This window comes from Trichosurus vulpecula, chromosome 2, assembly GCF_011100635.1.
Source record: "Trichosurus vulpecula isolate mTriVul1 chromosome 2, mTriVul1.pri, whole genome shotgun sequence".
Classification (NCBI taxonomy): Eukaryota; Metazoa; Chordata; class Mammalia; order Diprotodontia; family Phalangeridae; genus Trichosurus; species Trichosurus vulpecula.
The window spans coordinates 273386238-273399796 of NC_050574.1; the positions used below are offsets into that span (position 1 = coordinate 273386238).

Sequence of the window (13559 nt, forward strand, 5' to 3'; positions counted from 1 at the left end):
GGCACCCAAATGCATAAAGAGGAGTATGAAATAGACAAATGGTCAAAAGAATAGCTTCATTCTCAGCCCTGAGTATGAATCCTTCTCCCCTCCTGCTATATCCATGTGATACAGCATGGTCTAAGAGAAAGTACACAGGCCTTGGACTCAGGAAAGATTGGGTTCGAACCAGAGCTCTGTGACCTTGTATAAATCATTTAACCTCACAGAGCTTCGCTTTCCTCCGCTGCATAACAGAAATAATCTTAGACTAGCTATCCTGCCTCACAAGGCTGTTGGAAGAAAAGTACTTTCAAGTAAACATTAAAGATTACATAAGTATAAATTATTATTTACTCATTGCTCAAGACTCCAGGAGTGAATGAGTGACAATGAATTTGGAAGAGTTTCTAGGGAAAGTAAAACTTAGAATCCAATGACTAGAATAAGGCATTTAAAAACCAAAAATTATAGGACTTGAGATTAATCTGCTTACAGAACACAAATTTTAAAGGTCATTTGATGAAAGTCTTAGAGTATATGCTGGCCTATTATATAGAGACATCCCACCAAAGTCTTATTCCTGTGATTCTCAGGGTGGATTCTCAAAAGCTAGGCCAAAAAAATATAAATTGTGACAGGTCCTGTTTGAATATGGGCCTGGTGGATAGACTATATCTCTGTTGCCTACCTATAGAGAGGTACTCATAAGAAATTTGGCTAGGAATGTGATCGTTTTGGTGGGGAGGGGAGTCACAATAATCTATGAAGGCCTTACTCAGGACAGTGAAATCACACATTTCACAGTGTCCAATTATCATACAGAAGCTGGCAAGCAATCCTTCATTTCCAATGAAGATGGAAACAAAGGCAACAGAACTTTAAACTTATGCATGAACGTGTTCATTTGGGCTTAAGAACCCATTGGTTGACAGTAATAATCTTAAGACATTATAATGGACTATGAAAATAAGTTGCAGGCCCCTGTCTCATTCTCTAATGCTCCCTCCTTGAATGCTACCATAAATTTCTCCCATTGAAGGCTGTCCCCCTGTTGTCTCAGATTTCCCTCTACTCTGGGACAGAACTTTTTCTTAAGTAGTCCAGCCCACACAAACAGGTGACACAGCTAAACACTTTAGTGTCAGGGACTTCCGAGGCACAAGCCAGACATATTTGAGGCACGGTATATGCATAGTCCCACATCACTGAATCAATTTAACTCGGGCCTAAAACATCCAATTCCATAGGTTTTAGAACACCAAATGAACCTTACCAACACAGTTTCCATCAGGCCCTGACCTCTAGGGATAAAGCCTTTCTGGCTAGTTAATTCTATTTTTACCTTCCAGTCTTAGGCTGTGCTACCATCTTTTCATCTTTTTTCTGATTCCTGAAGAAATGAGGTTTTCTCTTTTCATCAACTATTTTCTTTTTATCTCCACTTCCCCATTTGGGGGAAAAACACTCCTAAAAATCTTAGTGAATCTGAGAGTGACGTTTGGGGGGCTTGGTGTCCTCAACTTTCCCTTTTAAAACTGTGGTATATATGTAGTATGTTTTCCTTATGCTAATATTGCATTCTTGCATGTATATCGAAAGAATGAGGAAATTGCATGGTGGTATATGCTCTACTCCTTCTCCCCCACAGGTAAAGCCACCCTCCCCAAAGTACTGTGCAGACAATTGTCTGCCTGTCACTTAAGGATTGCCACTAGTCTTACTCCAGCATGATGCTGCTCATTAGGGCCAAATAAAAGTGAAATGGGCTGCCTCCAGAGGTGGTGGTTACCACTCACTACGGGTCTTTGAGCAGAGGCTGGATAACCACTTTGGTGAGATGTGATGCATCGGTCAGGAATGGAGTGTTCCTTCTAACTCTTGAATTCTGTGTAGCTGTATGGCACTTCCTCTGGCCAAGAGCATATACTCTTTAGTGACGTATCCTGGATATTTCTCTTATCTTAGGCTTTGCCTATCATCCCTACTCCCTCTACCATCCAACTACATTCCCCAATCCCAATCCACTTTAGACTTACTATCTTCAGTCTATTATTCTTCCTTTCTAACTCTTTTTTATTTAGCTACTTCCTGGACATCACTGCCCACAAATGGCAAAACTGAAGATTCCCTACTTCTACCTCAGCTGGGGATGAGTCACAGGCTGAGATGAACCAAATCCCCAAGGTACTGAATTGACATGAGTGATGTTGGAGAAATTGTGGAGAAGCAGAGATATTCTGAAAGAATGGAAAGGGGTTCCAGTTTTCAAAAAAAGAGAAGATGGTAGAGTATTCAAATTATAGGCCAGTGAATTTGATTTGGATTCCTGGAAAATTCTAGAATGCATTTTAAAGGGCTGGTTAGCATAACTATTATTACCAGAGCTAAGTTATAACTAAAAGGTGCTAAGAACATAAGATTCTCCTGTGTTTGTTGACTTCATATGCAAAAACTCAACCTTAAACACTTTTCTCTAAGAGGTTACCTTAGGTAACCTCTCTAAGAGGTATACCGTGCATACATGGTATGCATCTCTATAACATAGAGATAAACACCATTAAGTGGTCCTCTGGTAACAACATGGGATGAGGTATAAAACTGACATATACTTTCCAGAGGCATTTACCACTATCACGAAGGCTGTCCTATGCAAGGTCCAAGCGGAAGAGGGACTTCCTACATATAGTGAGGTTTTTCAGATGCCCCTTTTGGCAGGTGACATTTTCCTGATTGCATCAACTCCTATAATACTACAGGATCTCTTCACTGAGATCCACAGCAACTCAAAAGGGATCAGCCTAGCAATCTACCCAAAAGAAACAAAATGCTATAGAAATGAGAACTATAAATATCACCTCATACTAGTCATTTTATTTTCCCAAATCCAACATTTTTAATGCCTGTTTTGGGAATTCCCTTTACCCAATTATTTTTCATCACCAATTCAATTTATTAAATGTCTAGAATGTAAGAGAGTTCTGGGCCTAGAGTTAGGAAGACTCATCTTCCTAAGTTCAAATCTGGTCTCAGACACTTTCTAGCTGTGTGACCCTGGACAAGTCACTTAACCCTGTGTGCCTCAGATTCCTCATCTATAAAATGAGCTGGAGAAGGAAATGGCAAACCACTCAGTATCTCTGCCAAGAAAACCCCAAATGGAGTCACTGAGAATAGGACACAACTAAAATGACTGAGGAACAACAAGAATGCACAAGGCTCTTAAGATGAAAACTGGTGGCTTGTGACTACTTGCGGAAATCTCCAAGAAAACCCAAAGCCTGGGAATTCTTTCAGTTAACAACCTATAGCACTTTGGCTTGTTGTTGCTTAATCCCTTCATTATTCGAGAGATCATTACTAAACCTCCAATGTTCAAATTAAGTGGTACAATGTGCTATTATACATAATATTCAGAATTGGCAGTCTGCTTAGAGAAACCACTTCATTTAGGCTCCGTCACACAAGAAGACAAGTATTTAGCAGGGATGTCATTCAAGTACAGTCAGTCTTAGGTTAGCATTAGTTTTCCCACATTGCTTAGATGGGAGCAGGAGCTATCACAAGAAGGAATGAGGGTGTTGTTTGTGTCACTTGGATTTTATACTTGGCTCCTATGCTGTTCTAGGTAATTATCCTGGGCAGAATTAACCAAGCCAAGAAGGTAAAACACTAAGTGGTTAACTAAATGGAGAGATGACAGATGTCAGAAAGCCTAAGTTGGACAAGGGAAGTTTGATTGTATTGATAAGTATTCTCCTATGCCGCCCCACCCACCATCATAACACCATACTAAGTGGGTTTAAAACAATGCACATTAAGCTCAGACTGTATGTAGTTAGGTACATTTTCCATAGGAGTCTTTATTCTAATTTTCCCAAAAGAACCATGCTGAGGGCAAGCAGCAGCACTGCTATCATGCATTATTCTATAACCTTTGCCCCATGTGGCAGCCAGGGAACCCTAAAGACTGAAGCCACCCAAAGTGAGACCAAGCAGGGCTTACCTCACCCAGAAGTGTAGTAGAGGGCAGAGCTTAACTCTGGCACAAAGGCCCAATTCAGGAATTAAAGTTGGAGATATAAGTAAATCAAAGAAAATACCATCCAGTATAAAAAATTATTATAGAGCTAGAGACCTATAAAAAAGAGACCTATAACAACAAGACAGTGGCTTAAGGGGGGAAAACTGATTTTCCACAAATATGACAAAAATATTTAGGAGAAATAAAATGAGAGATTAAAAAAATGAAAGAAAATCTCTGGAAAAAAGAACTATAAGGAGAACAAGTACCTTAGAAGAAAAAGAAAACGCTCATCTAAGTAATGGACTCCCTGAAAACTATAATAGACCACACAAAAATCAATGACTTCACAAAGAACCAAAAATATTACAACAAAATCAAGTATAAAAAAAGAAAATCTCAGATATTGAAGATAACTGGAAAACAGGTCAAGGAGTAATAATTTAAGAAATGTAAGATTCCCTGAAAACCAAAATTTAAAAAATGCATGGACAATATATTTCAAGAAATCACAAATGAAAACTACCCAGATATCTTAGAGGCGGGAAGCAAAATGAAGACATAAAAACATCTGCAACTTACATCCTAAAGGAAACCCCAAAAGAAGTCCCAGAAATGTTACAGATGAAATCCAGAGCCCACAAGTAAAAGAAAAAATATATTGCAAAAACCCAAGAACATATTAAGTACTAACAAACTACAATCAGGATCACATAAGAACTAGCTGCTTCTAGTTGAGATTCAATACAATATTCCAAAAGACAAAAGGTATAAGTTTACACTCAAGAATAACCTACACCCTGACAAGTTGAGTTATAATTCTCTGGAGGAGAAAAAAAAATAGACCTTTAGTAGAATAGAGGACTTCCAAACATTTCTGATGAAAAGAACAGAACTGAGTAGGAACTTTGAAATGGAAACTCAAAGAGCCAGGAAAAACCTACAAAGGTAAACTTATGACTATGTAGTGCTAACATTCTAATGGAGGAGAAGAAACAAATGTCTCTTCATAACTTCAAAGTCATCAAAAGGTACTGATGGAGTTAAATAAGAAAATCTGAGGATCTGGGAGTAGACTGGTTCCATTCTGAGAGTTTGATGAAGGAAAACAGAAGAGAAACTAAAAGAATTGAGTTACTATAGAAGGATGAAGAAGGAAATGGAACTTGCTAATTCTGCATGAGAAGGTGATACAAACATGCAGCTAAAGTAAAAAGGGAAAAGAATTAACTGAGGGGAAAAAACTTCACAGCAAAATTCTCTGATGAGTCTCATTTCCATGATATATAAAGGAATGATTTATGCTTTTAAAAAATAAGAGCCATTTCCAATTGATAAATCATCAAAAGATACAAACAGGCAGTTAGTTTTCAAAGGAAGGCATTCAAGCTATCAGTAGCCCTATGAAAAAAAATGCTCTAAATCATTCATAACTAAAAAAAAGAAAGTTAAAGCAACTCTGAGGTTCCACCTCTTACCTATCAATTGGCAAAGATGACAAAAGAGCAAAATGAGAATGGCTGGAGGGACTTCAAGAAAACAGGCACATTAGTGTATTGTTGATGGAGTTGTGGACTGATCCAACCATTCTGGAAAGCAATTTGAAACTATGCCCAAAATGTCACTAAACTGTACATATCCTTTGATCCATCAACACCTCTTTTAGGTTATACCCCAAAAAGATCAAAGGAAAAGGAAAAAGACCCATGTGTACCAACATATTTATAGTAGAAAAAAAAAACCCTGAAAACTAAGAAGGTACCTATGAATTGCAGAATAGCTGAACAAATATAGCATATGAATGTAATGAAATACTACTGTATTGTAAGAAATGACAAGGAGGACAGGTTCAGAGAAATATAGGAGGACTTATATGAACTGAATCAAAATGAAGTGAGTAGAACCAGAAAACCAATTTATCCAATAACAACATTGTAAAGATAAAACAACCTTGAAAGACTAAAGAACTTTGATCAATGCAGTGACCAACCACATTCCAGAGGAATAATGATGAGGTGAGGTATAAAAAATATACAGACTAAGACATATTTTTGGACAAGGTTAATGTAGGAATTTGCTTTACTTGACTATTCAAATTTGTTACAAGGCTTTATTGTTGTTTTTCTTTCCTTTTAAATTAATAGGAGATGAGAAAGAAAATAGGTGTTAATTGAAAACAAAACATGCTCGGCTCAACGTCTTTCTTAAAGGGGCATGGACTATTTTTTCTCCACCTTGATCCACTTTAAATGTAAACACACACACACACACACACACACACACACACACACACACACACACACACACCCCATAGCTGTAAAAATGGATTGTCATGGTCTCATCATTAGAAGCAACCACATTATCACCTACCAGATACCTGCTAATATCTTGATGATTAACCCACTCAAGTTTGTTGATCATCAGATTAAGCAAATGTAAACAGTGAGCTGACCCAAATTCCTTTCATTATCATTCCTCCCCCATATATATATATATATATATATATATAAATATATTTGCATATATGTATATACATATAAATAGATATATATGTTTCTTAAAGAAACAAAGCAACTGAGCTTTAATTCTATTTCTGTAAACAATTCACCCAATGAAAAATTATCACCAATCCCTAAAAGAGTCAGTTACAGAACAGATATAGCAAATTATACGTCAGAAATAGTTAGGGATTCACAAAGGAAAGGCCTAGTAGGATAGATAAGTTTACATCTAATCTCTAGTTTTGGATCCCTTACCTCTCAGTAGATATTGTTCTTCAAGGGCAATGCAACTATTAAGTATCAGAGAATTGGTTTGTAGATTTAATAATTCCAAGAGGGTCTCTGAAAGATGAAACAAAATAAAAACAAGCATAAACAGATGATAGAGAAGGTTGTGGGGAGAGGAGATCAAGGTAAGGATAAAATAAAGGAGGCAGGAATATGTTAACAGTGAATGAAAGTGGGAAGTTTTAGTGAATCTGGACTTTTCTCTTACAGGTTCAAGCTTGAAAAAACACCACCCGAATTGAAGGTTACCCCAGTGACCAGAACCTTCTTATCTTCTGTTACTTTGAAAACATAGTAATATAATAGACCAACATCTTAGACCATATACTAAGACAAAGTAAAAGTGGGTACATGATTTAGACATAAAGGGTGATAGTCTAATCAAACTAGGGGAGCATGGAATAGTTTACCCGTCAGATATATGGATAAGGGAAGAATTTATAACCAAATAAGAAATAGACAACATTACAAGATGTAAAATGAAAAATTTTGATTATATTAAATTTAAAAAGTTTTGTGCAAACAAAACTACTGCAACCAAGATTAAAAGAAAAGCAGAAAGCTGGGGAAAAATTTTATAAGTATCTCTGATAAAGGCCTTATTTCTCAAGTATCTAGAGAATTGAGTCAAATTTATAAGAACACAAGTCATTGCCTATTCAAAACTATATAAAGTCATGAAAAAAATGCTCTAAATCACTATTGATTAGAGAAATGCAAATTAAACAACCCTGAGGAACTACCTCATACCTATCAGATCGGCTAGTATGATAGAAAAGGAAAATGATAAATGTTGGAGGGGATGTTGGAGAAAAGGAAAATTATTAATGTTGGAGAGGGAAATTGGAACACCAATGCACTATTGGAGTTGTGAACTGATCCAACTATTCTGGAGAGCAATTTGGAACTACATCAAAGGGCTATAAAACTGTGCACGCCCTTTCATCCAACAATACCACTACTAGGTCTGTATCCCAAAGAGAGCCAAAAACAGGGAAAAGAATCTATTTGTACAAAAAAAATTTATAGTAACTCTTTTTGTGGTGGCCAAGAATTGGAAATTGAGAAGATGCCCATCAATAGGGGAATGGCTGAATAAGTTATGGTATATAATTGTAATGGAGTACTAGTGTGCTATAAGAAATGACGATGAACAGAATGATTTGAGAAACACTTACATGAACTGATACAAAGTGAAATGAGCAGAACCGGGAGAACATTGTATAGTCACAGCGATAATGCATGATGATCAACTGGGAAGGATGTAGCTATTCAACAATACAATGATCTAAGATGATTTCAAAGGACTTATGATGAAAAAATGCTATCCACCTCCAGAGAAAGAACTGATGGAGTCTGAATGCAGATCGAAGCTACTATTTTTCACTTTTATTTTTTTCATGGTCTTTTGGTCTGTGTTCTCTTTCACAACATGACTAATACAGAAATATTTTGCATGATTGCATGTGTATACGTGTATTGAATTTCTTACTATTGCAGGGAAGAGGGAAAGAGAATTTGGAAATCAAAAGTTTTTAAAATGAATGTTAAAAATTTGTTTTTATACCTAATTGGGGGAAAAAAGGAAATAGAGTATAGTTGACTCACACTAGGCTTAAAGGCAAAAGGCCTTGAACATCTATTTCTATCCTATTTCTGCCTCCCCTGTAAATTAGGAAAACTATCATCTACCACACCTACTCCATAGGGTCATTGCAAGGGTCAAGAGGGCTGGACTTGGTGTCAGGAAGACCAGGGTTCAAATCTTGCCTCGGACACTTCCTAGTTGTGTGACCCTAGGCAAGCCTTATAACTGTAGAGCTCTGTACAAATGGAAGGCAGATTCCATCATTCCTTTAAAGGGTGGGTCTTCTTAAAGTGAGACTTGGGCCGCCTCCCTAACCATCAGAGCTGTCTGCTTAGCACCTGGTAGGTAGCAGCTGTTCTGCACACCACGTAGCAATTCCTTCACAGAGGCACCTCTAAGAGCAGCCAAGCAGTTAGGTATGAGGCAGTTCCACTCACTGAATCTTTTATTTCCTATGGGCAATGAGGTAGAAAGTTAGGGTTGAATTATGGCCACATCCAGCCCGACTCAGATGACAAGGCTTTCCGGCGACCTGATTACATGGTGACTATTAACTACCTTGAGAAGAACTTGCCAATTTGGTCTGTCTCCACTGGAAGGAGAGAGGTTTCATTCTTTTCCCTTGGGACCGCTGAAAGTGTCCTCAGTTCTCTTGAGTTTGAAGCCATTGCATTTTCTAAAAATGCCCAATCCTTATATTCTGAAATGTTAATCCAATACCTACGAGGCACCAAACATGAATCTGTAAAATGTGGATAATAACAGCATCTGCCTCACAGGGTTGTAGTGAGGATCAAATGCGATCATATTTATAAGGTGGTCTATAAACCTTAAAACAATATGTGTGTGTGTGTGCACATGCATACATGTATAAACACACACTTATGTGCGTGTGTATATTACCTATATACGTGTGCACATGCATATACATATAGATTCATAGATGATCATGTTTACTGGAGGCAAAGGCCAAAGTTAATTATTTCTTGTAACTTCATTTACATGTAGAAGCTGCTAAAGTGAATACTTTTGAAGTACAGCAGAGATAACGTTCATGTTTTAAGCCAGCTATACCCAGTCTAAAAGCTGTTAGTCTTAAACATCCCCCAAGCCTATCTCAGAGAGACATTCCTAGTGCTTATTATATTAAGGAATGTATCTACAATCAAGATCACAGCTTGCTTCCTGACATTGACTCTGTCAAAAACAGTAATCAAAAGAATAGAAGAAATGATGTGTAGACTTGGATGGTTGTTACTCCCAGGGCATTCTTAATCTAACATTTTTCCATCGCTCACATTTTTTCTTTTAACACATAAACTTTGGAAAATTCAAAAGACAGAACCAGATGTTTCCCCTCTTCAAAGTTATTATAGAGAATTATTAAGAAAAAAAACAACTTAGACCTCGAAAAAACCCATGGGGCTGGCATAAAGGGAAAAAAGACTTTCATAAATTAAACAAGTTAGGCAGGCAGTCAGTGCTTGGAGAGATCCCAGTTGAATTACAACTTGAATACATTAATTTATAAGCATGGCAAAGATTTATGAAAGTGACCCCAGAATTTAAGATAGCTACACATAGATAGCTGCTATTCTTTATTAATGAAGCATTTTACTAATTCTGCACCAAGAGACCTACAACTTTTTCTTTTTCATGCAACCTCAGAAATGGTGTTAAATATTAAACATTCTACTTAGAGCATATGAAAATCTCAAGGCAATTAGTGGCTACCATTGGAATGTCAACAATGTTGCAAGCACCATATGTAACATGAAGTTAGAAGTCCTTTTAAATAAAAATAGATGACCCTTATAAATAAATACATAAGCAAATTGAAAACAAAGTAATTTTTTGAAACCTCTGAACATACATTAAGTTAGCACAGTGGATAGAGGGCTGGGCTTAGAGTCAGGAAGACCTGAGTTCAAATGTGACCTCAAACACTTACTAGCTGAGTGACCCTGGGCAAGTTGCTTAATCCTGTTTGCCTCAGTTTCCCTGTCTGTAAAATGAGCTTGAGAAGGAAACAGCAAACCACTCCAGTATCTTTGCCAAGAAAACCCCAAATGGGGTCATGAAGAGTCAGAGAGGACTGAAACTACTGAACAACAACAAAAGAAGAGGCATTGAATCTTTGCATGACAACTAGCAAGCCACTTAATTTTTTTGAGCCTCAGTTTCCCCATGGATAAAATGAGAATAACATTTGTCCTTCCTATTTCATAAGACTGGCATGAGAATCAATGAAATATTGCACAGGAAATGCCACACACTCCAAGTCTTGAAGAAAGATTATATATGTATATGTATGCATATGTATCTATATGTATGTATATGAAAAGGGATTTATTATGTCTACATTATATTTCCATTATCACTGATGTAATAATCACTGATTAGTGATGCTATGTGACCTTGAACAAGTCACCTAACCTCTCCATGCTTGAGGAAATCCTCTGACCATAAATTGCAGAAAAGATCCTGACCTACATTGGTAAAGGGAGTTTCCTCATTTGGGTGTTTCCTGTTGAATGAAATCACAGGTCCAGTCCCTTTCTCTATTATTATAGAGATATTATCAACATCATCATCTTATAGTGGGCCTACCTCCTTCACAGGGTTGTTGGGATAATCAAATGAGCTAATATAGGCAAAGTACTGTATAATTGTGAGCTTTATTATTTGTGGTTGTTATTATAGTAGTCCACTTTTACCTCACTCTCAAAATATCTTTCAAACAATCCTCCTCATTCCTCTAGGAAGTACCCTAAATCCATTTATTGACTAACTACTCTTAGATGGATTGATCATTGTTACTCACATGACTATGATCAGAAGAGAAAACAGAAATCTTTATACCATGTGCTAAGACATAAATGACCCCAGGGCCCGAACTTGAGTCTGTTTAAAGCAAAGCAAAACATCTTGAAACGACTCTGACCTCTAAACAAATCTTCCAGGTCTCTCTCACTGTAATTTTCCAAAGGGCAAAAAATCAAACCTGAAAATTTATAAAGAAGCAGTATGACTCTTCCACTTCATGGTCTCATTCTTTAAACGCATATTATTTTAACAACAGGAAAAGAGGTATTATGATGACCATTTTATAAATAAGGAAATCGAGGCCTGGATATGTTGACTAATAAAGAATCACAGAGATAGTTAGCAAGAGAACTAGGACTGAAATATAGGTCTCCTGATTCCTGTTCCACTAGTCTAAAAAGAAAAAAAAATCAGGAAATCATTGGGAAAAAAAATGTTGAGAAAGTTGTAGAGAGATTAATCGTGGTAAAATAGAATAGATTATGGTTTCTCCTTCTCTGGATGACGTGAACTTTCTGGAAGGATTAGAGGTGCTTCTGCCTGAAGGCTGAGGGATGGGTTAATTTACCTCTTTAAGTCTCTTTAAGGCATCGTTAATAATACCACCAATTAATAATAAAAATTCCCATCAAATCACTGGATGCAGGGTCTTGAATCTACGAAGACTGTACACAGCAAATGTACTGAGGAGGATACACTAGCATGACTTTCCTCTACTGAAAGATAAGAGTAGAACCTAAGCTCTCAAAAGTGACTTGCTTACAAATCAGCTGTCTTCAGAGGACAGCTTCAGGGCCCATGAGAAATAACTCTGAACAGAAGTTGTTGTTGCTGTTGTTGTTGTGTTGTTTTTCAGTTGTCTCCAACTCTTTGTGGGTTTCTTTGGCAAAGATACTGGAACAGTTTGCTATTTCCTTCTCCAGCTTGTTTTACAGATGAGGAAACTGAGGCAAACAGGGTTAATTGACTTATCCAGGGTCACACGGCTAATATCTGAGGCTGAATTTTAATTCAGGTCTTCCTGATTCCAGGCCCAGCACTCTATTGAAAGTAGAAGAAAGTGGATTCAAATCCAATTTTTCTCGCTTTTTGTGTGACCTTAATACATGTCACTTTTCCTTGCTAAGCCTGTTTTCTCATTTGTAAATGATGTTTTTATATGAGACATTTATGGTCCTTCCAAATATAAAAACAACAATCATGATCATTCACAGTTATATAACATTTTAAGGTTTACAAAGGACTTTCTTTATTCCATGAGTCACAACACTGAAAGAAACACCATATGCTGTGTAGATCAAGGCGCTCTAGAACAAAATGTTACAAGTCATTCCAGAAAGGTATGGAATAAGGCTGCTTTTGGTGACATGGGAGGGTGATTAAAGCCACCACCCCAATCTCAGCCCTCCATAACTACTGAGGAGCTACACATCAGACTCATGCCACCTGACCACCTAGGCCACAGACCCCAACAGAGTTCGCTCCTGTCTCCTCTCGGGGGTGATAAAGCAGTATGTGAACTGGCATCTGGGATAAAGCAACCTCCTCTACTGGGAAGGGAAGACTGTAGCAGTCTACTGTCCTATGGCTAGCAAACATTCTCCTCTTCTTCTATGAATCCCTGTGATTCAGAGTCAAAGGCCGAAGAAAAGAAAACTTTCTACCTGGCTATCATTTCCCCACTCCATCATTCCCATTCACTTCAGCTCCAACTCTCCCACTGCCCTTATCCCATTGTCCCATCCCTTCCCATTGTGTTCTCTGGAACTCCACTCTATTGTTAATAAACTGTCCTTCATATTATTTCACATACTTCCTCTTTTTTTGCAATCATGGAAATCTGGCTCCCCCACCCCCACAGGACTCCATATCCTTTACCTTTTCTGTTACTAGGAATTTCTCTCTTCTCCTCCCACCCCAACTCCTACACACAGGCACAAGGTCAGGAGGGGAAGCAGGGATGCTCCTTGACACTCCTAGACTCTGTACTGCTCATGCATCACTTTCTTCATTCTGTCCAGCTATACTACCCTATATAGATCCTGGAATTATGTACAAAAAGCCACACCCTTGATCTTAACATCACCCACAAAGATTCTACCTCCACAATCCAAGTCTGAAATTCTCCTATCTTTCCATCTCTCTTTGTATCTCACCCCAACCACTAGTCACTCCACCACCCCTTCTCATTTTCACAGTCCCTCACCCCTGTGCCTACTTCATTTTTCTCCCTTTGTAATCTTGACCCTGCAGTTAACCAATTCAATTACACTGTTGTCTGTTCTTTAATCCCTTGCCCATTTAACCTGTAGACCCTCATACCTTTCTGTAACGGCAACCACATTGGCACACC

General features: G+C 37.7%; 1 protein-coding gene across 2 annotated transcripts in view; it reads right to left on the bottom strand.

The window, feature by feature from the left end:
• Positions 1–13559, bottom strand: part of LYPD6B (LY6/PLAUR domain containing 6B) — a 230068-nt gene that overhangs the window by 178521 nt on the left and 37988 nt on the right. Inside the window, exon 2 of one of the 2 annotated variants that reach the window (XM_036746500.1) lies at positions 6760–6846. The exons of the other annotated variant lie outside the window; for it this stretch is intronic. The gene's annotated coding sequence lies outside the window, so the exon portion shown is untranslated. The remainder of the gene's footprint in view (positions 1–6759; positions 6847–13559) is intronic. 2 annotated transcript variants of the gene reach the window in all.